Raw genomic sequence first — 27,530 nt, 5'->3', positions numbered from 1 at the left:
TCCTGGATTTCTATGTCAACAGCAGAGTCAAGACAGATTCCCTTGGAATCTTCCAGAAGATGACATCATGAAGGTGATAGCTTTTCCAAGCTTTCACCTTTGATCTTTGGACATTTCTCAGAACAGACAGTTTCCATTGAATATCTTTAGTTTAAGCCCTCCTGTATCCTAGGAGTAAAGAACAACCACATCCTTCTTCATCTTCCTCTCCTATTTTTCATAACCATCTGTGAGATTCTTAAAGTTTATTTTTTTTCACAATTTTCTCTGGATAAATCAGGAGGATGGACAAGTGTTATACAAACCCTGGTGGCTCAGCAGTAAAGAATCTGCCTGAGAATGCAGGAGATGCAGGCTCAATCCCTAGGTTGGGAAGATCCCCTGGAGAAAGAAAGGCTTCCCTCACAGCTCAGTCAGTAAAGAATCTGCCTGCAACATAGGAGACCTGGGTTTGATTCCTGGGTCAGGAAGATTCCCCTGGAGAAGGAAATGGCAGCCCACTCTAGTATTCTTGCCTGGAGAATCCCATGGATAGAGGAACCTGGCAGGCTACAGTCCATGGGGTTGCAAGAGTTGGACGTGAGTTAGAGACAAAACCACCATCACTATCTGGAGAAGGAAGTAGAATCTACTCCAGTGTTCTTGTCTTGGAGATCCTATGGACAGAGGAGCCTGGCAGGGTATAGTCCATGGAGTCACAAAGAGTCAGACACGACTTTAGTAGCTGAGTACACATGCACACTGCGACTATAACTACCTCAAGTGATATAGACCTAGAAAACGGAACAAATCAAGATATGGTTAAATGAGATTCAGTCTCCCCAGCGACCTAGAGGAAGGATTGTGAGAATTTTCTACTGTAGACTTCACATGTCCTGGTCTTATTTAGCTGCTCTATGTCCCTCTTACACATGACTTTAGATCTTGTTTATCTTCATCCTTCCCGAGAACATCCAGAATGCCCAAAGAATGGCTGCTAATCCACAAGAGTAGTCCTCCTTCTTTCCATCTGAACTTGGTAGATGGGATAAGGATGGAACAGTGCTTGGAAAAGGGAGGAAGTCCTTGGAAAATAAGTAATGACAAGCAAATAAGGGTCTGATAACTTAACCACTGACTTTGGGAAGCCTGGGAAAATATCACAAATAAACCCAGGCATGGCTTTGGATGAGGTAGTAACCATCCTGGACAACCATGTTTGGGTCAGAAGGTATTTGAGGCTGTGACATAGAGACTTCAAAAGGAAGTCGCTTGTAGAATAAAGAAACTCTTATCTCTTTCTCATAATAGTCTTGGATTTAACAGTCCAGGTTTGGCCATATCTCTGCTTCATGTAGACATATAAAGTTATGCCATCTTGTGATCCATTATCTCCTAGAGTATAGCAGAGGCTGGTCACAGGCTGTAGCTTTTAGACTGTAGGAAAGGGAAGGAGCTGTGTAAGAGCACGTTCCTGTGTCTTAAGCACTTCAGTAGGTGAGAAGATGGTAAACATTCACATCTGGCTGCAAAAAGGTCTAAGAAATATGTCATAGCTGAGCAGTTATGTTTTCAACTTTATATCTCTATCTATTTATACATCTATCTATTTCTCTCCCTCCTTCCTTACACCCTCCAAACCAGAGTCTGTAACTCTCTTCTTAGGTTTGATTTCCAGTGACCTAAAGAGTTATGGGAGCCAAGAAGATTTTTTAAAAAAATATAGATAAAAATGTTAAGTATATCAGGTGTTGACAGTTGCCTGCATGCATGCATGCTAAGTCACTTCAGTCATGCCTGACTCTTTGCAACTCTATGGATCATAGCCCTCCATTCTCCTCTGTCCATAGAGTTCTCCAGGCAAGAATACTGAAGTGGGTTTCCATACCTGCCTCCAGGGAATCTTCCCAACCCAGGGCTTGAACCCGAGTTTCCTGTGGTTCCTGCACTGCAGGTGGATTCTTTCTTTCTGAGCCGCTGGAGAAGCCCAATAGCTGCCTACCCAGTGTCTATTTTCTTTCCATCCTTTTGAAGAAAACTCTAATTCTCCAAACTATAATAAAGGGAATTGCTGGAATTTATTCTACTACATTCTCAGTGTATTATGTTCTACTACATTTCACAAGGGAACTGCATTGTCCTGTAGTCCAAGGATCCAAGGTTGTTAGGAGACACAGTCTAGCCAATGAGACATAAGTGATGCCTTTCTGGGAGTCTTTGTCTTCCTCCTTTTCTTTTATTCTTCTGTTGGCTTACTATACAGATGCATCAATGTGCTGCTGGGAGGAGCAGCCATCCTAACCAGAGACAACTAAGTGAGGATGAAAGCCAAAATGTCCGGGATGGTCGAGCCGAAAGATGGAGACTTGGTGGCCTATTGTGTTTTTTAACTACTTATATAAACCTTTTCATGTTTAAGCCAATATATGGCAGACACTGTATTACTGGCAGTTCAATGGGTTTCTAAGAAATGGGAAGAGTGAGCAGAAAGAGAAAGAGAGAAGTTGAGAGGGAGGGAGAAGTTTCCTTTCTACTTACTTCCATCTTCATGTATATGTGTGTGTGTGTATATATACATATATATACATATACACACATATATATATGTGTATATGTATATATAAAAGGCATAGATATCAGTAAGCCTCTGATGGACATTTTCCATTTTACTCCATAGATCCATTTTTCATCCTTCATCCTTCATAGCCATCCTGGTGTCTTGGGTGGCTATCCATATGGACTGTGTCAACAATTTCCTTTCCCTCCATTCTTCCAATGGGTTTTGCTAGTAGAAGACGTTGGCAAGAGATCTGGAGAGCAGGAGGAAAGTAAGGTCAGGATATTTATTCCTTCTCTGTGGTGCTCCTCAACTAAAGGCCACACTCCTCTCAGATGGCCCTCTCCCCACAGCTCACTTTCTTGGTTCCCGTAACCACTTCCTCTCCCATCTGATCAGGCTGGGGTGTCAGGTGGTGATGGATCCCTGTTCTGCTCTTTGTTCCTTTTCCTAAACTCTGCCAATATTTTTGCAAACAATTATTTTATGAGTTCTCCTTAAATCGCCCAGTCTGAAAGTGCCATTTGATTTCTGCCTGGATCCTGGCTGACCCACTTCTGGAGAGTGGGATTAGACCCCTGCTTCCAGGATTAGAGTCACGTGGAAGCAGCGAGCCCTGGTGGTAGAGACAAGCTTTGGGAACCTCCTGTGCACCAAAGCAGCTCAGCTTTATCCTGTGATGGAAGGTTGAGAAAGGCTTGGAAGACAAGAAAGAGAGATTAGACAACAGAATCTGAAGACAGAGAGCCAGAGTCCAGCAGCGGGGAGATGCCATTACTTCTGTGCCTCACTTTATTTATCTATAAAGTGCGATAATAATAATACTCGTCTCATAAAATTACAGTCAGGATTAAATGAAATATACATGTAAAATGCAAGAGTTCCTGGGACTTTATAAATAATCAATAGCTATAATGGTAATAATGTGTGTGTGTTAGTTGCTTAGTCATGTCCAACTCTTGGTGACCCCATCAACTGTAACCCACCAGGCTCCTCGGTCCATGGAATTCTCCAAGCAAGAATACTGGAATGGGTTGCCATTTCCTACTCCAGTGGATCTTCCCAGCCCAGGAATCCAACCTGGGTCTCCTGCATTGTAGGTGGGTTCTTTACCATCTGAGCCACCAGGAAAGTCCCAACGGTAATAATAATTATTCTTAAATACCAAGGACCAGGCAAGATGCTGGTTGCTTCAGGGGATTTCTGAGTGGACAAATGAAATCAAGGACAATTGCTGTTCTAATGAAGAATCTGACTTCATATTTTGATATATTGACTGTTGACAGCTTCTGAGCCTGACCTCCTCCTCTTCCTCTTCAGCCTCACACTAGGACAAGCTGATAAGAAAGCCTGGGTATTCACCTTTTGGTGCCAGTCAAACCATAAGCCCTTGCTACATGGGGATTTTTTGCCCAGCCCCACAATAAAAACCAGGCCATTCTCATTTCTTTTTTATTTCAGTCTCACTTGAGAAGCCTGTCCTGTTCTCCCCAGACACCTCAATCATGTAAGTAATAAGTCTTTTGTACCCTTTTGGTGTGTGTATATGTGTCTGTGTGTATGTGGCAGCATCAGTACCAATATCAGAACCAAACCAGCTTTGGGTGAGAATCCATCCACCTCTGCAGGTGACATAATAGCCTTCCATTCAATCACCTTGGCACTAAAAGCTTCAGCACCTCTTGCTGGTATGGAAAACACCAAAACAGATTCAGAGGAAGAAGATGAACAAAACTGGTGTCTCAATCAAAGCCTGGCAGCCGGTCTGGCTCTCTGGGAAGAGTTCTCACCACTGGTCCACTACCCTGCTTCAGGCCCGCCTTGGGGCAAGAGAAGGAAAACCTTGAACTGACTGAAATTATTTTTCTTCCTGCAATGAATGATCATCTTCCTACAACAGAAAACAAGTTGAAAATGAAATTCTATTTCTTTGCCATCTTGAATTGTAAACTGAGACTCACACCCACTGTAGCAGGTTACCTGACGCTTTAGTCTCTGAGCAGGGCACTGTCTCGCCAGCCGTGGAGTGTACTCCCAACCAGGCAAAACAGAGTGGGAGCCAGACAAGGAGGATGACTCACCAGTGCCCAAGGGCTGAGAACTCAGTGCCAAATGGTGCCAGCTTCACTTTCGCCTCCTTCTCTAGACCTCCAAATTGAGGACCGCTGCCTGGGTGCCTCTTCCATCTTTACCAAACCCTCCAGTGAGCATGCCTGTCCACTGATTCTTGGATACCAGCAGTTTCCTCTTCCTCCTTATGTCTTATTTCTCTTTCTTGGTAAGTTAGAAATGTATTCTGACATATGCTCATGTGGACAACCCACTTTTGGGTATGGCTTAGCCCGGAAGACTACTGCGGATAGACATGAGAGTCACTAAAGAAATTTTAAAAATTCCAGTGGCTGGGAGCCCATCTCAGACATGTAACATGAGAGTTTGCTGACTTGGAACAGATAGGGATAGAGGAGGTAGGTTAGGAAACTGTCTAAAGAAGTTACCCAGCTGATTCCAATGATGAATCTGGTATAAACACGTTGAGCAGATTAATTTTGTGACTCTGGGTTATACTGGTCCAGGGACTCTTGACTCAAGGATATTATAACCCCACCATTTGCTCATTGCCCTGCCATTAGCATCAGTTGTTGGTATGGAATACTCAGCTTCATTAAAAATATGGTAAAGAATTAAGTCATCCATACAGAGAAATTCCCCTCAGCAGAATAACTTTGATGTAGTGTAGCTGAAGGAAACTTCTCATAGTTTTCTAATGAGTTAGCTAAAGAGAAAGAAAATTCAGACTATCAGTCCTGGGTTTCCTGGTGGTCCAGTGGTTAAGACTCTACACTTTCAGTGCAGAGGGCACATGTTCCATCCCTGGTCAGGGAACTAAGAGCTCACATGTCATGGCCAAAAAAACAAGCAATAATTATCAGTCTTTTATTCATCTCCTACTGAATATTATCAGTAGGAATAAGCAGTACAAAATAAAATGACAGTGGTTGAAATTACACATGATAAAATTTGTTATAGATGAAAATCTGGCCAAAGAATCATGCCTTTATGCTCATTTTGAAACATGCAGATATTAAATAGGGAAAAATTAGACTTGGCAGAAGTAATCAACACTAAATAAAACTGCCAACAACTACACTGGCATATGTTAAAATTTATTATTGCCTAAAATTGACAGAAGAATCCAATTTTTTGACTAAGTTTAGGTATGAATAATTTGACCTGAGACAATTGGATTTGGTACAAATAATAGCTATAAAAGAAAGCTTGCAATTGCAGAAACTATAATCAGTAAAAATTTGATATGAGCAATAAGAAGAAAAAACCACATTGGATAACATTTTCATTTAAACCTTATGTGGAAAATAATTGATCCCAATGAAAAAAATTTCCATAAATTAAACATTAAAATGGAAAAAATAAATGGAAATATCTTAATGTCTGGGAATAAAAATTTTATCAAAGAATTAAAATAGCTCAATAGGAAGTGGGTCTAAAAATACTTTCTTAATGAGTGTTTTTATCCACATAAGCATAGTTTTGTCATAAAGCTTTTAACTCCCGTACACAAGGGTCGAAGATTGTCTACAAGATCAGAAAGGCCACAGGTTTGTGGACTGTCTCATAGATACTGAAACCCTTACCAGGTGGAAGAAGTTAACTACATGATGACCAGACTGTAGCCACAACACAAGTTGCCGCAATCCTGAGAAATGACCTCAAAGAAATGGGGAAAAACTGACCCTGGTATTGAAGATTAACTGTACTTAAAATAATCAAGATGACGCTGATCAGACCATTGCATGACCAGTTTCAAAATAATTGTCAGTGCTCAGGAGACAAACCCTTTACAGTTTTTTTCCCCTAGGCTTCTCTTTCCTTATCTAGTTTCTTACTAAGGGAACTGAACTGTAATTCTAATCTTGAAGTTGACAGAAGTAGTCATCTTTCACAATGCAAATCCCACTATAAAAAAGAGAAATAATAACAAGTATTGGGGAGGATGTGGACAAACTGGACCTCTCTACACTGCTGGGGAGATTGTAACATAGCACAGCCACTTTGGAAAACAGCCTGACAGATTCCCAAAATGTTACATGTAGATTACCATGAATGTGTGCATGCCCAGTCGCTTCAGTTGTGTCCGACTTTTTGCCACCCTATGAACTGTAGTTTGCCAGGCTCCTCTGTCCATGGGATTTTCCCGGCAAGAATCCTGGAGTGGGTTGCCATGCCCTCCTCCAGGGGATCTTCCTGACCCAGGGACTGAACCCGAGTCTCTTATGTCTCCCACATTGGCAGGCGTGTTCTTTACCATTAGTGCCACCTGGGAAGCCCATAGATTACCATATGACCCAGCAAATCTGTTCCTAGGTATATACCCAAGAAAACTAAAAATGTGTGTTCACATAAAAACTTGTTTACAAATGTTTGTAGCAGCATTATTTATAATAGGTACAGGTGAAAAGAATCCAAGTGTCTGTCTCTTTTTTAAAAATTTTTTTAAAGGTATGTCTTCTTAATTGTTAGGTTTATTTATTTATTTATTTTTTCCATTTATTTTTATTAGTTGGAGGCTAATTATCTCTTGATGAATGGATAAGCAAATTTGTGCTTTATCCATACAATGCAGTATTTGGAGGCAATAAAAAGAAATAAATTACTGATTTACTACAACAATTATGAACCTTGAAGACATTAATCTGAGTGGAAAAAGCCAGTCATAAAAGACCACATATTGCATGATTTCATTTATATTAAAAGTCCAGAATATGCAGATCTATAAAGACGGGAGGTAGACTAGTGGTCGCTTAGGGCTGAAGGGCCTGAGGAGAAAATGGGAAGGAAATGCTAATGAGTATAAAGTTTCCTTTTGGGGTGATTGAAATACTCTAAAATTGATCATGGTGATGGTTGCACAACTCTGTGAACATACTGAAAAAACTATTGATTTGTACATTTTAAATGTGTACATTAAAATGTACATTTGTACATTTTAAATTCATTTAGTGAATTGTATGGTATGTGAGTTATATTTCAGTTAAAAATGCAAATCTCCTCAAATGGAATCACATTCTAAAACCTTAGAAATTCAACTTTTATCTGTAGGTATCAATCTCCTCTGAATAATAGGAATAATCTTAATAACTTATAAGGATGTTGAGAGAATTAATGAAGCACTATATGTGAAACTGCTTACATGTCGTGCAGTATCCATGGTAGAAACAACTAACTGCCCAAGATCTGTGCTTTTCCTTCTATGGCACAGAAATGGCATGGGGAAAGAGATGCTCAGGCAGAGACTGTAATTTCCACGGCTTCCTGCATCCAGTTATTTCATCATCTAGTCCTGAACAATAGTATGTGAGCAGAAGTGATGTGTGTGGTCAAGGTGTTTAGGCAACTGCTCTGTCTATATCTCCCTCTGTTTCCTCTTCCAGCTGGGTGCTGAGCAACTGATAGGGAGGGTAGAGTCATAAGATGGGATATACAAATCCCTCTAAGGATAAAACCCACTGTCAGCCACATATACCACACTGGACTGATTGTCTCAGTGAGAAATAAGGTTATTTGGTTGAAATATTTTTATTATAGCAGCTAGAGTTACCTTCACTAGTATAAAAATTTGAGTAGGTCCTCAATAAATTTTCAACAACAAAAAGATAGCTATGTCATTTGTTAGGACCTTTGGAGTTTTAAAATAAAAGCCAGTAGAGACTGAAAGAGGACAGTTATGGAATCAAAAAAGTGGAGGACATGAATGGATGGGCGAGTGGCTTGGTACTGACTAGATTCCACCCAAAATCGTATGAGGTGTTTATTGTACCATCCATTTCTCATCATTACTTAAGGTGTAGATGCACTTCATCTATGCCTAGGGTCATGGAGAAGTCCTAGGGTCCTGGAGAAGCCCTAGGGTCATGGAGAAGGAATCCTGAATCAGAGGATTCTGAATCCTCTGCACTATTTGTCAACCCTAATCTCTACAGTGAGCCTACATTCATGAGGAGGGAAACAGATAATAAGTCAAACAAATACATAAAGCATATGATATATTTGATAGTGATGACTGTCATGGATAAAATAAAGCAACAAGGAAGTGTGGGAGCTCAGGAGCAGTGTTTGGTTTTAAATAAGGTGGTTGAGGTATATGCATAGAGAAGGTGACATCTGAACAAAGGCTTGAAAACAGTGAGGAAGCAAGCCATGACTCCCAAACAGAGGGAAGAATGGTACAAAGACCCTGACATAGAAACATGCCAAATGCACTAGGAAAAACAGGGAGGTTAATTTAATGCAGTTAGGGAAGACTAGGCAATGGCAAGAGGCAAGAGGGAAGAGGTCAAAGAGGTAATGGAGTGGGACTAGATTGTGTGGAGCCTTGGGAACTAGACAAAGAGCATAATGGGGGATCCGTTAGAGATAATTGTCTGCTCTTCCTGACTTCAGCAGTGAATGCTGGCACAGTGCCCCAAAGAGAGATGGGTCCATTTCCACTTTAACAGCTCTGGATTTATCGGGATATAGATATAGCCACACAATAGAAATTAGCAAGAACTCAGCTGGTGGATGGGATCCAAGATGCCCCATCATTCCACCCCTTATCACAACGAAGTCACATCACTGCTGATGCAGCCCGAGATGACACATGTTGTAAGAGTGAGAGGGAAGGAGGAAGTTTGAAAGACTGACCATTTGCCAGATATAGACTGTTTAATCTGGAAGAGATTAAGTTATAAGGATAGGAAAATAAAGATGCTATATATGTTTTGCACATCTTAGTTTTAGTGGATTAGATTTTAGTTTCCTTGGGCTCTGTTTGCATTTTTTTTCTTTTAATTGGTCAGAGTTAAATTTTATTTTTATATTTATCTTTATGGAAATAGAGTTGACTTAAAATATTATATTGTTTCAGGTGTGAAATGTACTAATTTGATATATTTATAGATTATACTCCATGTGGATATTGGATATTGTGCTTGTGCTGCTGTGTTCAGTCATGTCCAACTCTTTGCAATCCCATGTGTAGCCTGTCAGGCTCCTCTGTTCACAGAATTTTTCAGGAAAGAATATTGTAAGGGGTTGCCATTTCATCCTCCAGGGAATCTTCCCTACCCAGGGATTAAATCTGTATCTATGTCTTTTCCTGCATTCGCAGGCGGGTTCTTTACCACTAGCGCCACCTGGGCGCTATATGTTGCCTATATTTCCTGTGCTGTACTTTACATCCTTATAACTTATTTATTTTATACCTGGTAGTTGTACCTCCTAATCCTCTTCACCTATTTTTCCATAGAAAACATGTAGATGGCAAGAAGTGCGTGAAAAATGCTCAATGTCACTCATTATCAGAGAAATGAAAGTCAGAACCACAGTGAGATATCATCTTGGAGACATCCTGTTGGAATGACTGTTATCAAAAAGACAAGAAATAAGAGTAGGAGAGGATGTGGAAAAAAGAGAACTCTCATACATTGTTTGTGGGAATGTAAATTGATGTATCCACAATGGAAAACTGTATGGAGATTCCCCCCAAAATTAAAAATAGAACTATCATATGCTTTAGCAACTCATGTTTGGGTATTTATCCAAAGAAAAATGAAAAACACTAACTTGAAAAGTTATCTTCATCCCCATATTCACTGCAGCACTATTTACAATAGCCAAGATATGGAAGCAACATGAATGTCCACTGATAGATGAGTGCTTAAAGATGATGTGGTTTGTATACACAATGGAATACTGCTCAGCTATAAAAAGAATGAAATCTTGCCATTTACAGTAACATAGATCGATTTGTCTGCTTTTCTTTAATCCTTTTTTTTTCTATTCCTCATATTTGACAATTTTTATTATCCTATCTTAAAGTTTGCTGATACTTTCTTCTGCTTGTTCAAACCTGCCTTTGAACTCCTGTAGTGAGTTTTTTCATTTTGGTTACTGTAGTTTTCAGCTCCAGAATTTCATTTTGATATTTTTTTAGATTTTTTGTCTCTTTAATGATATTTCCATTTTGTTCACACGTCATCTTTTTGAGTTTTTCTACATTTTCCTTTAGTTTTTGAGCATTTTAAGACAGTTGTTTTAAAGTTTTTGTCTTGGAGATCTGCCATTAGGTCTTTACAGAGAGAGTTTCTGTTGATTTATCTTTTTTTCTCCTTTAAATGAGCCATACTTCCCTACTTCTTTGTGTGTTTGTGCCTTTTTTGTTGCACACTGGACATTTGAATCTAATAATGTGATAACTCTAGAAATAAGATTATCCCTCTTCCCCAGGATTTGCTGCTTATTGTCATTCTTTTTTTTTTTTTTTTAAATTGTGTCAAATGTCTCTATGCTGAGGATCAGGCTGAATTGTTAACCTAAGATCTTCTCAGGTCTTTTCTGATACTTTTCCTGGGTATGTATGGTCACTGTCTAATTTTTCCGTATATACGTAGTGATTTTTGAATGTCCTCATTTTTAATGTCTGGCTTATAAAAGAGGGAAAAGTGAAAAATGAGGTTGAGGGGACAGAAAACTGGGCCTTTAAATACCCTGGAATTCACTTCAGCTGGAGGGGTTTGCAACATTGTGTGCGGCAGCTGCCTGCCTTTCTGTGTGCCCCTCTGTGATCAGAAACAGCCAAAAGTAAGCAGTGTAGATTTCCCATATTTATAGGACTGGGTCCTTTTTGACTTCTCTGACTCCTGTAAGCTATGTACAAGTTGCTCCAGGAACACCAGCACAGCTGCCCACCATGGGGCTGGGAGTGGAGGATGGATAGCTGCTGCTATGCTAAGAGCTGAAATTGACCAAAATTAACTGTAATTTACCATCCAAGGCTTCCTCTGGAAATTGCAAGCCTTCAACAGAATCCAGAGTTCAAGTCCATCCAAGAGATTCTGCCAGTGCTATTGTTATTTGCATGGGGAGACAGAATCCTGGTGCCCCCGACTCTAAGTTCACAGAATCCTCTATCAATAGATGAAATCCTCCATGTTGAATAATATGTTGATTCTTATGTGCTCTACTAGTCAGTGTTCTCAAGGGAAGGAAAACCAGTAAGACGTGTAGGTAAAGAGACAGAGATCTATTACAAGGAATTGCTCATGTAACAATGGAGCTTGGCAAGTTTCAAGACCTGCAGGGTGAGTGGGTGAAGCTGGAGACCCAGTAAAGCTAACGGTGTAGCTCCAGTCTGAAGGCCAGGAGGCTCACAACTCAGGGAGGGCCAGTGTTTCAGTTCCAGTTCAAAGGCAGGAAGAAGTCAACACACATATGGAGGCTTTCAAGCAGGAAGAATCCTCGCTCAAGGGAGACTCAGACTTTATTCTCTTCAGGTCTTCGACGACTAGATGAGGCATACTCATGCTATGGGGGGCACTCTGCTTTACTCAGTCTACCGATTTGTTAATCTCATTCAAAAAACCCTTGCAGACAGTGGGTAATGTTTGATCAAGTATCTGGGCATCTCATGGCCAGTCAAATTGACCCAAAAATTAGCCATCACACTTCAAGTACAGAAATCGTATTTGGAAGCGACGTATTTCAACCTTTAGAAAAGGTTGATAAAAACAAACCCCCAGTGAGTGCATCTTCTTAATGCAAATATCTGTGGAATATGCCCAGTACACTGTGATCCTAGCCCTGGACAAAAGAGATACTTTATGATTTTGGTGATGATGATGATGAAGTGCAAGTCACTTAAGTACTTGACAGTTAATATTTATGGAGAGAGGTATTTCCTTTAATGCTGCTTTATAGGCAAGAGGGAAATGCTGCAAACATATTTTGGAAAACATACAAGTTTGTCAGGGTCTTGAGTTACCCCATGCTCAAGAGTGCTGGAGTCACTTATGTTAATATGGAACATTCACACTTTATATAAGCAGGACTTGGGGAAGTCTCAAAATATCTGGAAAACAGACTTTGTATAAAGATGTTAATACTGGAATGATAAACCCCTCACAATGTCCCTGGGGAACAGTTGAGTGGACAAGCCTGGTTTAGAGGCAGCCTTTAACACAGTAAGAAGTCGTTAAACTTTGAAGTCTACTGTTGCAGGAGTACCGGACAGTAAAATTAAGAATGGATGACATCTCACATTCTTTCCACCTTGTTTAAAGCTCAAGCACTTCTCACAGTGCCAGACCAGGGAGCAAAGCCTGGACCTGAGAGGGGAGCTGTGGATAGAAACATTAATGAAATTTGCTTTGAGGAAGGTTACTCACCTGAAGCACAAAACATCTGGGAACCTTGTCACAGGCCATTCTTGATTGGTAAATTGAAGACGAAGTGCTTGGACACTAGTCCTTTGGCAATTACTCACTCGCTCTTTTCTCTTAATCTAGGTTGTAGAATCATATATGAGAATTGGGGGCATACTTGGAGACTAATTAGTTTCTCTGTCTCTTCCAGTTCAGAACATGGGAACTCATTAGGGCCACATATCTCACCCAGGTAGAGCCAGTTTCAAAACACTGAGAGTGCATGCCTTCTGAGATGTTTCTAATTGATTCTTAGAGTAGAGCAGACCTTCTTTTCTCAGTCACACACATGCTTTTGGTAGAAGAGATTTCACTCTTTCCTTTACAACCATGGTTTAAAAATGTATATGATTCACACACTTCATTTACTTCTTCATTCCTCAAATACTTATTGGTATTTAGCCACTGTGGCAGGCGTTGGAGATTAAAAATGATAAAAAACAGGGAAGGACCGGATCCTTCTTGGGCTTAGAGTTTAGTGATTTTGTCAGTAATTTTTATGATAATTCACCTATTACTTACATCTTTTGTATTATATAATTTAACAGCATAAAATAAAAGAAATAAAATAAAATAAAAATAAAAGAAATGAAATTTAAAATTCCCTCTCTGGTTTCCTCTTTTGACTTCCTCTACTTAAAAAAAAATCTTTTCACAATGTTGTCTTATGTTTATCTTTTTACTTAAGTTTCAATCACAGTGTACATTTTGCATTCATGATTTCGGAGCCTGAAAAAATAAAATCTGTCAGTCTCCACTTTCTCCCCTATCTATTTGCCATGAAGTGATGGCAAATGTGTTTAGTCAAAGCTATGGTTTTTCCAGTAGTCATGTATGGATTTGAGAGTTGGACCATAAAGAAGACTGAGCACTGAAGAACTGATGCTTTAGAATTGTGGGGCTGGAGAAGACTCTTGAGAGTCCCTTGGGCAGCAATATCAAACCAGTCATTCCTAAAGGAAGTCAGTCCTGAATATTCATTGGAAGGGCGGATACTGAAGCTCCAATACTTTAGCCACCTGATATGAAGAGCTGATGATGTTTTTCTGGAATTCCCTTGCTCTTTCTATGATCTAACAGATGTTGGCAATTTGATCTCTTGTTCCACTGCCTTTTTCTAAATCTAGTTTGTACATCTAGAAGTTCTCAGTTCACATACTGTTGAAGCTTAGCTTGAAGGATTTTGAGCACTACCTTGCTAGCATGTATGCAATTATATGGTAGTTTGAACATTCTTTGGCATTGCCTTTCTTTAGGATTGAAATAAAAATTGACCTTTTCCAGTCCTGTGGCTATAGCTGAGCTTTCCAAATTTATTGACATACTAAGTGCAGCATTTTTACAGCATTATCTTTTAGGATTTGAAATAGATCAGTTGGATCACCTCCACTAGCTTTGATCACAGTAATACTAAAGATGGTCCATTGGAGAAGGGAATGGCAAACCACTCCAGTATTCATGTGTTGAGAACCCCGTGAACAGTATGACAAGGACATGACTTAGTGACTAAAAAGCAACCAAATTCTAAAATGTGGAGTCATCTTCCAAATGACCATTATCTCTTGTAATATAGAAAGAATTCTTTTTGCTCCATCTCATGTTAGATACATTTCAGTTAATATTCCTTCCTTTGCCAACCATAAAGAAGATTGAATGCTGAAGAATCAATGCTGAAGAATCAATGCTTTCAAACTGTGGTGCTGGAGAGAAGACTCTTAAGAGTCCCTTGGGCAACAAGGAGATCCAAACCGTCCATCCTAAAGGAGATCAGTCCTGGGTGTTCATTGGAAGGACTGATTCTGAAGCTGAAACTCCAATACTTCGGTCACCTGATGTGAAGAACTGACTCACTGGAAAATACTCTGATGCTGGGAAAGATTGAGGGCAAGAGGAGAAGGGGACAACAGAGGATGAGGTGTTTGGATGGTATCACTGACTCAATAGACATAAGTTTGAGCAAACTCATGGAGATAATGAAGGACAGGAAGCCTGGTGTGCTGCAGTTCATGGGGTCACAAAGAGTTGGACATGATTTATTAACTGAACAACAACCCTTGCCTACCATAGACTTTTTCTTCTTATAAAAATATTAATAAATATGGACTTACTGGAAGAAAAGTCTGTGCCATTTCAAGTCTCTTGGTTTGATTCTCCAAGGGTTGTGGATGGGGAGCTTGGGGCTGATATTCCTGCTGGAAGCCCTTCTGAGGCTCTCATGGCAATGTAGCTGATGAAGGACAAGTAAGATCTAATGAAGAGCAGGATACAGTAAAGCAGTTAAGTTGAGTCTGGCATGCTTCCTCTGGATTTCGATTATTCTGGGCAGTCTGATAGACTGTGAATTACCCGCAGCTGCTCACTTGCTCACTTTCTTGTCTGCCACAGCTGTCCTCTCCTTCTTACCCTCTATCCAGATGCAAACAGCTGTTCACTCTTTCTTTACAATTGTCAGCCATGGCTCATTTTGCCCCAAACACATGGACACCTGCAGCGATAGGAATTTTATTTTTTTAGTTCTGGTGAAATATTGGACAGCTTCAGGAAGAGTGAATGGGAGGAGGGAAAGAGGGAATGAGAAATGGTTAGATGTAGAAGGGGCCCGTGTTTGCAAACTGGAAGGTGGACAGAACACTTCTAGGTGTTTTTCAGGGACTGAATAAGTCAGTGAAAACAAACACCCATACTTCTGCCTTGGAAAGCAGGACATCATCACTAACCACTGAGGAAAAAATTATGATGGCGCCTTAAGGCTTTAGCATTCATTCATTTATAAAATATTTATGAACATTGACTTAATGCCAAGCACTATTCTAGACATACAGAAGGTGCTAAGTAAATGAGTATGTGTTTTACAAATGAGTATGTATTTGCGTAAATACACACATAACATGTCTCTCAGTCTAGTCTCTATTCATGATCTCAAAAACTAACATTTTAAATGAAATTTTGCGGTTGAATTCAGCCTCTCCCTCCTCCAACATTGGGATTGGGGACCTTGGATTATCTCCTTGACCAAGAAACTTTCTTGGTTCTCATGTCTCTCTCTTTTACGGAGTGGAGGGTGGAATACAGAGGAAAGAAATTCACATTTACTAAGTGTTCACTACATTCCCAGTACTGTGCATTGTCCTTTTACATAAATTATTTTATTTCATCTTCACCAGAAACATAGGAAACCAGCATCACTATTCTCATCCAGCTGATGAGAAAGCTGAAGTTAGAGGCATGAAGCTGCTTACCACTCGGCTAGGGAATGGCAGAGCCTGAACTGGATACAGACTCTCCCACTCCAGAGCACAAACTCATTTCATTACAGCTTTCTTCCTTACAGGCTTTTTCTTCCTGCTATTCAGAGAATATTCATGTTAGCATTAGAGAATATTAGTGATAATTTGGCTTAATACAGTAATTATAGAAGTGGATGTATAATTGGCCCAAAGGCTTTATCCTCAATTGGAAATTAGTTCAAACCCATTTCACCATTTTAAGCTGTGGGGCAATGTTGTAAAGGGTGAAATAAAAGATGAGATATTGAGGGCTCATAGATAAAGTTGATATATCACAGAAATAATCTCTGTTTTCTGTGAACAAACTCTTTTGAAAGAGTTTGACCAAAGTATTTGGATGACTTGATACCCTCATTTCACACCCTAACTCCATCCATTAGTATTCAAACCATGTTAGTGATTATTCTTTGGGATATTGGGCAGGGAAGAACTGGCTAAGGCTCTAAAGAAACTTTCTATGGTTTAGGGAGCCATTAGGAAAAAACTTATTGTAAAAATTTCCTGAACTTTCAGGGCTGGGTTTCTGTGGCTGGCCGAGAGTCAGCCTCAGTTAGGATGCTGCCAAATTGAGCATCAGCAGCTCATTTGGCTTGGAAGACAAAGAAATGAAAAACAACTGACATTTGTATACTTGAAATTATGAGCTGTTTCTCTAACAAAGAGACCAAACACTTTCAGCTTGTTTTACAGTAAACATACACATTGAACAATCTAGTTGGTTAGCAGTTGGCTGTGCATATGTAAGGCATATGTGATCACATGTGGATGGATAAAACTCACATATGTTCACTTAAAAGGACACTGTCAAGTCATTTTATGACTTTTTTTTTTTGTTCTCTGGGCTCCATTGTTTATAAAACCTTCTTAGAAGCTTAAAAATATGGTTTCTTTCCCTACTTATTTTTGTTCTCCTTTTTTTTTTTTAAAGTATTCTGAATGACACTCAAATAAATGGGGCTGGTTCTATTTAATAGTAAATCCTATTTAAGCATATATAGTAATACATTGCCCAGTCAGAAATGAGGCACTAAGAAGTAGACAATCCCTTATGAAAAAAAAAACCAAACCATCTTCTGCCCTTAGAATAAACATTCTAGAATTGAATAGTACTCACAAGGTTATTTTCTGACATCTCAGTGCTTTTAGTTAGTGGGTTAGACATCACATATAGATATTGATGACTATGATAAATCCTATTTTTCTATTTTCTAAAATATATTAGCAATATTTTTCTACTATCTTCACTAAGCAAAGGTACTTCTAAAATATCCTTGCTTTTGGGCAAAATCTGTGAAGAATCAAATCAAAATGGCCAAAACACATGGAAAGATGCTCAAAATTACAATTAGTTGGGAAAACAAAAAGTAAAACAATGATGAGATATCTCTTTACATCCATCAGGCAGGAAAAATGCAAAAAGCAAAAACACACATTGCTCTTGGTGATGTGAATAAAAGTGCATTTTCATATATTCCTGGTGGAAATGGGGCTTTTATACAGATTATTTTGGAAACAAGTCTTGCAACATTTCTTAAAATTATAAATACATCATTAACCTTAGTCCAGCATTTCTTTCTTCAGAATCTAACTAACAGAGACTAAAGCACTAGTATATAAGATATAGGCCCAAGGTTTCTACAGCAGTTTTATTTATTGTCACAAAACAAACAAAACCTGAGACTAGTTGAATACCCTTCAGTAAGAGATTGTTGTTGAATAAATTAAGGTATGTCTATACCATGGAATATTATGGGAATTTCCCTGGTGGCTCAGATGGTAAAGAATCCGCCTATAATGCAGGAGACCTGGGTTCAATCCCAGGGTTGGGAAGATCCCCTGGAGAAGGGAATGGCAACCTACTCCAGTATCTTGCCTGGGAAATCTCATGGACAGAGGAGCCTGGCAAGCTTCAGAACATGGGGTAGCAAAGGGTCAGACATGACTGAGCAACCAACATTTCTTTTCAAAAAAAGTGAATTGGTGCAATGCTAGTTGTTTAGAAGAATTTCCATCAGAGAGTGGTGAGGGAGAAAAGCAAGATGTATAGAAAAGTATGTCACATAAGCCCATTTTATAAACTGTTGATCAAAAACTTTTATAGGTATACATTTAACCTCTATAATTTCTCTATACACATATTTGTATAAGCTTGTATGGTGATGGAAATGGATGAATACACACTAGGTTTTTTGGAAGGAGGTGGGAATGATTGCAGTGGTGGCATGTGAAAAATATAAAAGAGGCTAATATAAGAAAAATTGAGTGTGGCCACATTTAGGCAAAATCGTATGCATAATTCTTGCAAAAGAATTTTTGAAATAATAGATCATTATCAAAATAAAGCATTCTATCTTTCAGTTTTCTGGATCTCTGTTAGATTAAGATTAAAAGAGGATGTGAATATGCTGGAAGAAGTCAAATAATGCTGAAAAATTTGGACCTTGAAGATTGGCTGAAGACCTTTATGAGCCTAAAGTTTGCAGTGTAATGAAGAGGAGCAGGTTGCATTCAATCATTTCAAAGTGCTGGTGCCACCAAGTGGTGTCTGAAGCAATTGTTGGTACCATTTTATTACCCTACAGTAAAAGAAGTCTTGGCTTACATATGCCTTGCATAGCAAAAGGTCTATGGAGGGTTCTAAATCTCCTTGGGATGAAGCACACACCTGTCATCCTGACACTGACATGAAGAGGAAGCATGAAAATGGATAGGGAGCTAAATCTTTTGCCCTGGATTCTGAGCTCCCATTTGTTTCTCGAATTGGCAAGTGCTTCACTATGACCAGCTTTCACCTGTCAAGACCCTGGAGATGTGATCAATATTTTCTAACTACTAGGACTAGTTTACAACTTGTGTGACTTCTTTAATTGCCTGATCTGTTTATATAGGTTTTCTTTCTCTTTTTTAAATTAATTTATTTTTTATTGAAGGATAATTGCTTTACAGAATTTTGCTCTTTTCTGTCAAACCTCAACATGAATCAGCCATCTGTATACATATATCCCCTCCCTGTTGAACCTCCCTCCCATCCCCCTCCCCACCCCACCCCTCTAGGTTGATACAGAGCTCCTGTTTGAGTTTCCTGAGCCACACAGCAAATCCCCATTGGCTATCTATTTACATATGGTGATGTAAGTTTCCATGTTACCCTTCCCATACATCTCACCCCCTCCCCTCTCCCCATGTCCATAAGTCTTTTCTCCATGTCTGTTTCTCCACTGTTGCTGTGTAAGTAAATTCTTCAGTACCATTTTTTTTTAGATTCCATATATGTGTTAGAATACGGTATTTATCTTTCTCTTTCTGACTCACTTCACTCTGTATAATAGGTTCTAGGTTCATCCACCTCATTAGAACTGACTCAAATGCATTCGTTTTTATGGCTGAGTAATATTCCATTGTGTATATATACCACAACTTCTTTATCCATTCATCTGTTGATGGACATCTAGGTTGCTTCAGTGTTCTAGCTATTGTATATAGTGCTGCAATGAACAATGGAGTGCCTGTGTCTCTTTCAATTTTGGTTTCCTCAGGGTATAGGAGCGAGATTGGAGTGGGATTGGAGTAGGATTGGAGTGGTGGTTTTATTCCTAGTTTTTTAAGGACTCTCCATACTGTCTTCCATAGTGGCTGTATCAATTTGCAATCCCACCAACCGTGTAAGAGTGGTCCCTTTTTCTTCAAACCCTCTCCAGCATTTATTGTTTGTAGACTTTTTGATGAGGGCCATTCTAACCAGTGTGAGGTGATATCTCACTGTAGTTGTGATTTGCATTTCTCTAATAGTGAGTGATGTTGAGCATCATTTTATGTGTTTGTTAGCCATTTTTATATCTTCTTTGGAGAAATGTTTATTTAGGTCTTTTCCCCACTTTTTGACAGGGTTGTTTGTTTTTCTGGTATTGAGTTGTATGAGCTGCTTGTATATTTTGGAAATTAATCCTTTGTCAGTTATTCATTTGCCATTATTTTCTCCCAATCTAAGGGCTGTCTTTTTCCTTGCTTATACTTTCCTTTGCTGTGCAAAATCTTTTGAATTTAATCAGGTCCTGCTTGTTTACTTCTTTTTTAATTTCTGTTTCTCTAGGAGGAGGGTCTGGCTTTGTTTTATGTCATCGAGTGTTCTGCCTAAGTTTTCCTCTAAGAGTTTTATAGTTTCTGGTCTTACATTTAAGTCTTTAATCCATTTTGAGCTTATCATTATGTGTGGTGTTAGGAAATGTTCTAATTTCATTCTTTTACATGTAGCTGTCCAGTTTTCCCAGCACCATTTATTGAAAAGGCTGTCTTTGCCCCATTTTATATGCTTGCCTCCTTTGTCAAAAATAAGGTACCTATAGGTGCATGGGTTTATTCTTGGCTTTCTATCTTATTCCGTTGATCTATATTTCTGTTTTGGTGCCAGTACCATACTGTCTTGATGACTGTAGCTTTGTAGTATAGTCTGAAGTCAGGAAGATTGATTCCCTCAGCTCCATTCTTCTTTCTCAAGACTGCTTTGGCTATTCAGGGTCTTTTGTGTTTCCATATTAATTGTACAATTTTTTGTTCCAGTTCTTTGAAAAATGGCATTGGTAATTTGATAGGGATTACATTAAATCTGTAGATTGCATTTGGTAGTATAGTCATTTTCACAATATTGATTCTTCCTACCCAGGAACATGGTATATCTCTCCATCTGTTTATGTCATCTTTGATTTCTTTCATTAGTGTCTTATAATTTTCTGTATACAGTTCTTTTGTCTCCTTAAGTAAGTTTATTTCTAGATATTTAATTCTTTTTGTTGCAATGGTGAATGGGATTGACTCTTTAATTGCTCTTTCTGATTTTTCATTGTTAGTATATAGAAATGCAAGTGATTTCTGTGTATTGATTTTTTATCCTGCAGCTTTGCTAAATTCACTGATTAGTGCTAGTAATTTTCTGATACTATCTTTAGGGTTTTCTATGTACAGTATCATGTCATCTGCAAACAGTGAGAGCTTTACTTCTTTTTTCCAATCTGGATTCCTTTTATTTCTTTTCTTCTCTGGTTGCTATAGCTAGGACTTCCAGAAGTATGTTAAATAGTGGCACAAGTGGACACCCTTGTGTTGTTCTTGATCTCAAGGGAAATGCTTTCAGTTTTTCACCATTGAGAATAATGTTTGCCTTAGACTTATCATATATGGGCTTTACTATGTTGAGGTAGGTTCCTTCTATGCCCATGTTTTGAAGAGTTTTATTCATAAATAGATGATGAATTTTGTCAAAGGTTTTTTCTTCATCTATTGAGATGATCATATGGTTTTATCTTTCAATTTGTTAACATGGTGTATCACATTGATTGATTTCTGTGTATTGAAGAATGCTTGCATCCCTGGAATAAATCCAACTTGATCATGGTGTATGAGCTTTTTGATGTGTTGCTGAATTCTGTTTCCTAAATATTTGTTGAGGATTTTTACATCTATGTTCATCAGTGATATTGGCCTCTAGTTTTCTTTTTTGTGTGTTTTCTCTGTCTGGTTTTGGTATCAGGGTGATGGTGGCCTTGTAGAATGAGTTTGGAAGAGTTTCTTCCTCTAAACTTTTTGAAAGAGTTTTAGAAGGATAGGCATTAGCTCTTTCTAAATATTTGATAGAATTCTCCTGTGAAGCCATCTGGTCCTGGGCTTTTGTTTTTTGAGAGATTTTTGATCACAGCTTCAATTTCAGTGCTTGTAATTGAGTTGTTCATAATTTCTATTTCTTCCTGATTCAGTCTTGGAAGATTGAACTTTTCTAAGAATCTGTAATTTCTTCCAGGTTATTTATTTTATTGCCATAAGGTTGTTCATAATAATCTCTTATAATCCTTTGTATTTCTGTACTTTCTGTTATAACCTCTCCTTAACCATTTCTAATTTTGTTGATTTGATTATTCTCTCTTTTTTAAATGAGTCTGGTTAGTTCAGTTCAGCTTAGTTCAGTCGCTCAGTTGCCGCAGTCCAAGGGACTCAAGAGTCTTCTCCAACACCACAGTTCAAAAGCATCAATTTTTTGGCGCTCAGAATTCTTTATAGTTCAACTCTCACATCTATAGATGACTACTGGAAAAACAATAACCTTGACTAGATGGACCTTTGTTGGCAAAGTAATGCCTCTGATTTTTAATATACTATCTAGGTTGGTCATAACTTTTTCCCCAAGGAGTAAGATTCTTTTTATTTCATGGCTGCAATCACCATCTGCAGTGATTTTGGAACTCCCCAAAATAAAGTCTGCTACTGTTACTACTGTTTCCCCATCTATTTGCCATGAAGTGATGGGAACGGATGCCATGATCTTAGTTTTCTGAATGTTGAGCTTTAAGCCAACTTTTTCACTCTCCTCTTTCACTTTCATCAAGTGGCTCTTTAGTTCTTCTTTGCTTTCTGCCATAACGGTGGCCTCAGCTGCATATATGAGAGCACTGATATATCTCCCGGTAATCTTGATGCCAGCTTGTGCTCCTTCCAGACCAGCGTTTCTCATGATGTACTCTGCATATAAGTTAAATAAGCAGGGTGACAATATACATCCTTACTCCTTTTCCTATTTGGAACCAGTCTGTTGTTCCAGGTCTAGTTCTAACTGTTGCTTCCTGAGGTGCATACGGATTTCTCAAGAGGCAGGTCAGGTGGTCTCCTTAAGAATTTTCAACAATTTGTTGTGATCCACACTGTCAAAGTCTTTGTCATAGTCAATAAAGCAGAAACAGATGTTTTTCTGGAACTCTCTTGCTTTTTCTGATGATCCAGTGGATGTTGGTAATTTGATGTCTGGTTACTCTGCCTTTTCTAAATCCAACTTGAACTTCTGGAAGTTCACGGTTCACGTGTTGCTGAAGCCTGGCTTGGAGAATTTTGAGCATTACTTTACTAGCGTGTGAGATGAGTGCGATTGTGCAGTAGTTTGAGCATTCTTTGACTTTGCCTTTCTTTGGGATTGGAATGAAAACTGACATTTTCCAGTCCTGTGGCCACTGCTGAGTTTTCCAAATTTGCTGGCATATTGAGTGTAGCACTTTAACAGCATCATCTTTTAGGATTTGAAATAGCTCAGCTGGAACTCCATCACCTCCACCAGCTTTGTTCGTAGTGATGCTTCCTAAGGCCCACTTGACTTCACATTCCAGGATGTCTGGCTCTGGGTGAGTGATCACACTATCATGATTATTTGAGTCATGAAGATCTTTTTTGTATAGTTCTTCTGTGTATTCTTGTCACCTCTTCTTAATATCTTCTGCTTCTGTTATGTCCATACCATTTCTGTCCTTCATTGAGTCCATCTTTGCATGGAATGTTCCCTTGGTATCTCTAATTTTCTTGAAGAGATCTCTAGTCTTTCCCATTCTATTGTTTTCCTCTCTATCTTTGCACTGGTCACTGAGGAAGGCTTTCTTATCTCTCTTTGCTATTCTTTGGAACTCTGCATTCAAATGGGTGTATCTTTCCTTTTCTCCTTTGCTTTTTGCTTCTCTTCTTTTCTTTTCCTGTTTTTTTTTTTTTTTTTTTTTACATTTATTTTTATTAGTTGGAGGCTAATTACCCCACAATATTGTAGTGGGTTTTGTCATACATTGACATAAATCAGCTATGGATTTACATGTATTCCCCATCCCAATCCTCCCTCCCACCTCACTCTCTACCCAATCCCTCTGGGTCTTCCCAATGCACCAGGCCCGAGCACTTGTCTCATACATCCAACCTGGGCTGGTGATCTGTTTCACTATAGAAAATATACATGTTTCGACGCTGTTCTCTCGAAACATCCCACCCTCGCCTTATCCCACAGAGTCCAAAAGTCTGTTCTGTACATCTGTGTCTCTTTTTCTGTTTTGCATATAGGGTTATCATTACCATCTTTCTAAATTCCATATATATGTGTTAGTATACTGTAATGGTCTTTATCTTTCTGGCTTACTTCAGTCTGTATAATGGGCTCCAGTTTCATCCATCTCATTAGAACTGACTCAAATGAATTCTCTTTAATGGCTGAGTAATATTCCATGGTGTATATGTACCACAGCTTCCTCATCCATTCGTCTGCTGATGGGCATCTAGGTTGCTTCCATGTCCTGGCTATTATAAACAGTGCTGTGATGAACATTGGGGTGCACGTGTCTCTTTCAGATCTGGTTTCCTCAGTGTGTATGCCCAGAAGTGGGATTGCTGGGTCGTATGGCAGTTGTAATGAAACTTAAAAGCTTTTGCACAACACAGGAAACTATAAGCAAGGTGAAAAGACAGCCCTCAGATTGGGAGAAAATAATAGCAAATGAAGAAAGAGACAAAGGATTAATTTCAAAAATATACAAGCAACTCCTGCAGCTCAATTCCAGAAAAATAAATGACCCAATCAAAAAATGGGCCAAAGAACTAAACAGACATTTCTCCAAAGAAGACATACAGATGACTAACAAACACATGAAAAGATGCTCAACATCACTCATCATCAGAGAAATGCAAATCAAAACCACCATTACACGCTTCTCTTCTTTTCACAGCTATTTGTAAGGCCTCCTCAGACAGTCATTTTGCTTTTTTTTGCATTTCTTTTTTTTGGGGATGGTCTTGATCCCTGTCTCCTATACAGTGTCACAAATCTCTATCCATAGTTCATCGGGCACTCTGTCTATCAGATCTAGTCCCTTAATCTATTTCACTTCCATTTATAATCTTTAGGGATTGAATTTAGGTCATACCTGAATGGTCTAGTGGTTCTCCCCGCTTTCTTCACTTTGGCTGCAAAGAATATAATCAATCTGGTTTCTGTGCTGCCCATCTGTTGATGTCCATGTGTAGAGTCTTCTCTTGTGTTGTTCGAAGAGGGTGTTTGCTATGACTGATGCATTCTCTTGGCAAAACTCTGTTAGCATTTGCCCTGCTAAATTTCGTACTCCAAGCCAAATTGGCCTGTTATTCCAGGTATTTCTTGACTTTCCACTTTTGCATTCCAGTCCCCTATACTGAAAAGAACATCTTTTTTGGGTGTTAGTTCTAGAAGGTCTTGTACGTCTTCAGGGAACCATTCAACTTCAGATTCTTCAGCATTACTGGTCGGGGCATAGACTTGGATTACCATGATATTGAGTGGTTGCCTTGGAAATGAACAGAGATCATCCTGCCATTTTTGAGACTGCATCTTAGTACTGCATTTCGGACTCTTTTGTTGACCATGAGGGCTGCTGCATTTCTTCTAAGGGATTCTCGTCCACAGTAGTAGATGGTCATCGGAGTGAAATTCATCCATTCCAGTCCATCTTAGTTCGCTGAATCCTAGAATGTCGACATTCACTCTTGCCATCTCCTGTTTGACCACTTCCAATTTGCCTTGATTCATGGACCTAACACTCTAGGTTCCCATGCAATATTGCTCTTTACAGCATCAGACCTTGCTTCTATCACCAGACACATCCACAGCTGGGTGTTGTTTTTGCTTTGGCTCTGTCTCTTCGTTCTTTCAGGAGTTATTTCTCCCCTGATCTCCAGTAGCATACCGGAGTACCGACCTGGGGAGTTAATCTTTCAGTATCTTATCTTTTTGTCTGTGCATACTGTTCATGGGATTCTCAAGGTAAGAATACTGAAGACTGGCTAAATGTTTGTCAATTTTTTATCTTCTTGAAGAACAAGCTTTTAGTTTTATTAATCTTTACTATTGTTTCTTTCATTTCTTTTTCATTTATCTCTGATTGAATCTTTATGAATCCTTTCCTTCTACTAAGTTTGGCTTTCCCCCCTTTGTTTTACAGTTACTTTATGTGTAAAGTTAGCTTGTCTATTCTATGCTTTTCTTTTTTCTTGAAGTAGGATTGTATTGCTATATACTTCCCTCTTAGAACTGCTTTTGCTGCACCCCATAGGTTTTGAGTTGTGTTTTCATTGTCATTTGTTTCTAGAAATTTTTTGATTTCCCTTTTGATTTCTTCAGTGAAAGTGAAAGTGAAGTCGCTCAGTCCTTCCAACTCTTTCTGACTCCATGGACTGTAGCCTACCAGGATCCTCTGTCCATGGGATTTTCCAGGCAAGAGTACTGGAGTGGGTTGCCATTTACCTGTTGGTTATTTAGCAATGTTTTGTTTAATCTCCATGTGTTGGTGTTTCTTACAGTTTTTTTTTTATTGTTATTGATATCTAGTCTCATAGCATTGCAGTCAGAGAAGATGCTTGATATGATTTCAATTTTCTTCAGTTTAATGACGTTTGATTTGTGACCAAGATGTGGTCTATGCTGGTGAATGTTCCATGTGCACTTGAGAAGAAGGTGTATTCTTCTGCATTTGGATGGAATGCCTGAAGATATCAATGAGACCTATGTCATCTAATGTATTATTTAAGACTTGTGTTTCCTTATTAATTTTCTGTTTTGATGGTCTGTCCATTGGTGTGAGTGGGGTGTTAAAGTCTCCCACTATTATTGTGTTACTGTCAATTTCTCCTTTTATGTCTGTTAGTGTTTGTCTTATGTATTGAGGTGCTCCTATGCTGGGTGCATAGATATTTACAATTATATGTCTTCCTCTTGATTTGGTCCCTTGGTCATTATGTAGTGTTTTTCCTTATCTCTTGTAATCTCTTGCAAATTGGAAGTGGTCAAACAGGAGATGGCAAGAGCAAATGTTGACATTTTAGGAATCAGGGAATTAAAATGGACTGGAATGGTTGAATTTAACTCATTAAGAAGCAGTTATTTCTCTGATAATGAGTGATGTTGAGCATCTTTTCATGTGTTTGTTAGCCATCTGTATGTCTTCCTTGGAGAAATGTCTGTTTAGTTCTTTGGCCCATTTTTTGATTGGGTCATTTATTTTTCTGGAGTTGAGCTGGAGGAGTTGCTTGTATATTTTTGAGATTAATCCTTTGTCTGTTGCTTCATTTGCTATTATTTTCTCCCAATCTGAGGGCTGTCTTTTCACCTTGCTTATAGTTTCCTTTGTTGTGCAAAAGCTTTTAAGTTTCATTAGGTCCCATTTGTTTATTTTTGCTTTTATTTCTGAAATTCTGGGATGTGGGTCATAGAGGATCCTGCTGTGATTTATGTCGGAGAGTGTTTTGCCTATGTTCTCCTCTAGGAGTCTTATAGTTTCTGGTCTTACATTTAGATCTTTAATCCATTTTGAGTTTATTTTTGTGTATGATGTTAGAAAGTGTTCTAGTTTCATTCTTTTACAGGTGGTTGACCAGTTTTCCCAGCACCACTTGTTAAAGAGGTTATCTTTTTTCCATTGTATATCCTTGCCTCCTTTGTCAAAGATAAGGTGACCATAGGTTCGTGGACTTATCTCTGGGCTTTCTATTCTGTTCCATTGATCTATATTTCTGTCTTTGTGCCAGTACCATACTGTCTTGATGACTGTGGCTTTGTAGTAGAGTCTGAAGTCAGGCAGATTGATTCCTCCAGTTCCATTCTTCTTTCTCAGGATTACTTTGGCTATC

At 38.9% G+C, this 27,530-nt stretch overlaps 1 protein-coding gene across 3 annotated transcripts in view; it reads left to right on the top strand.

The window, feature by feature from the left end:
* LOC139030790 (uncharacterized) overlaps nt 1-27,530 on the top strand; it is a 200,032-nt gene that overhangs the window by 160,717 nt on the left and 11,785 nt on the right. Inside the window, exons 3-4 of one of the 3 annotated variants that reach the window (XR_011483168.1) lie at nt 3,998-4,043; nt 9,846-10,813. The exons of 1 other annotated variant lie outside the window; for it this stretch is intronic. The gene's annotated coding sequence lies outside the window, so the exon portion shown is untranslated. Of the gene's footprint in view, nt 1-3,997; nt 4,044-9,845; nt 10,814-27,530 lie in introns of those variants that run through there. One more of the 3 variants, XR_011483167.1, reaches the window with a different exon arrangement.

Source organism: Odocoileus virginianus, chromosome 24 (assembly GCF_023699985.2).
Source record: "Odocoileus virginianus isolate 20LAN1187 ecotype Illinois chromosome 24, Ovbor_1.2, whole genome shotgun sequence".
NCBI classification, from domain to species: Eukaryota; Metazoa; Chordata; class Mammalia; order Artiodactyla; family Cervidae; genus Odocoileus; species Odocoileus virginianus.
The sequence above is the reverse complement of the archived record's forward strand: the minus strand, read 5'-3'. Positions and strand labels throughout refer to the sequence as shown.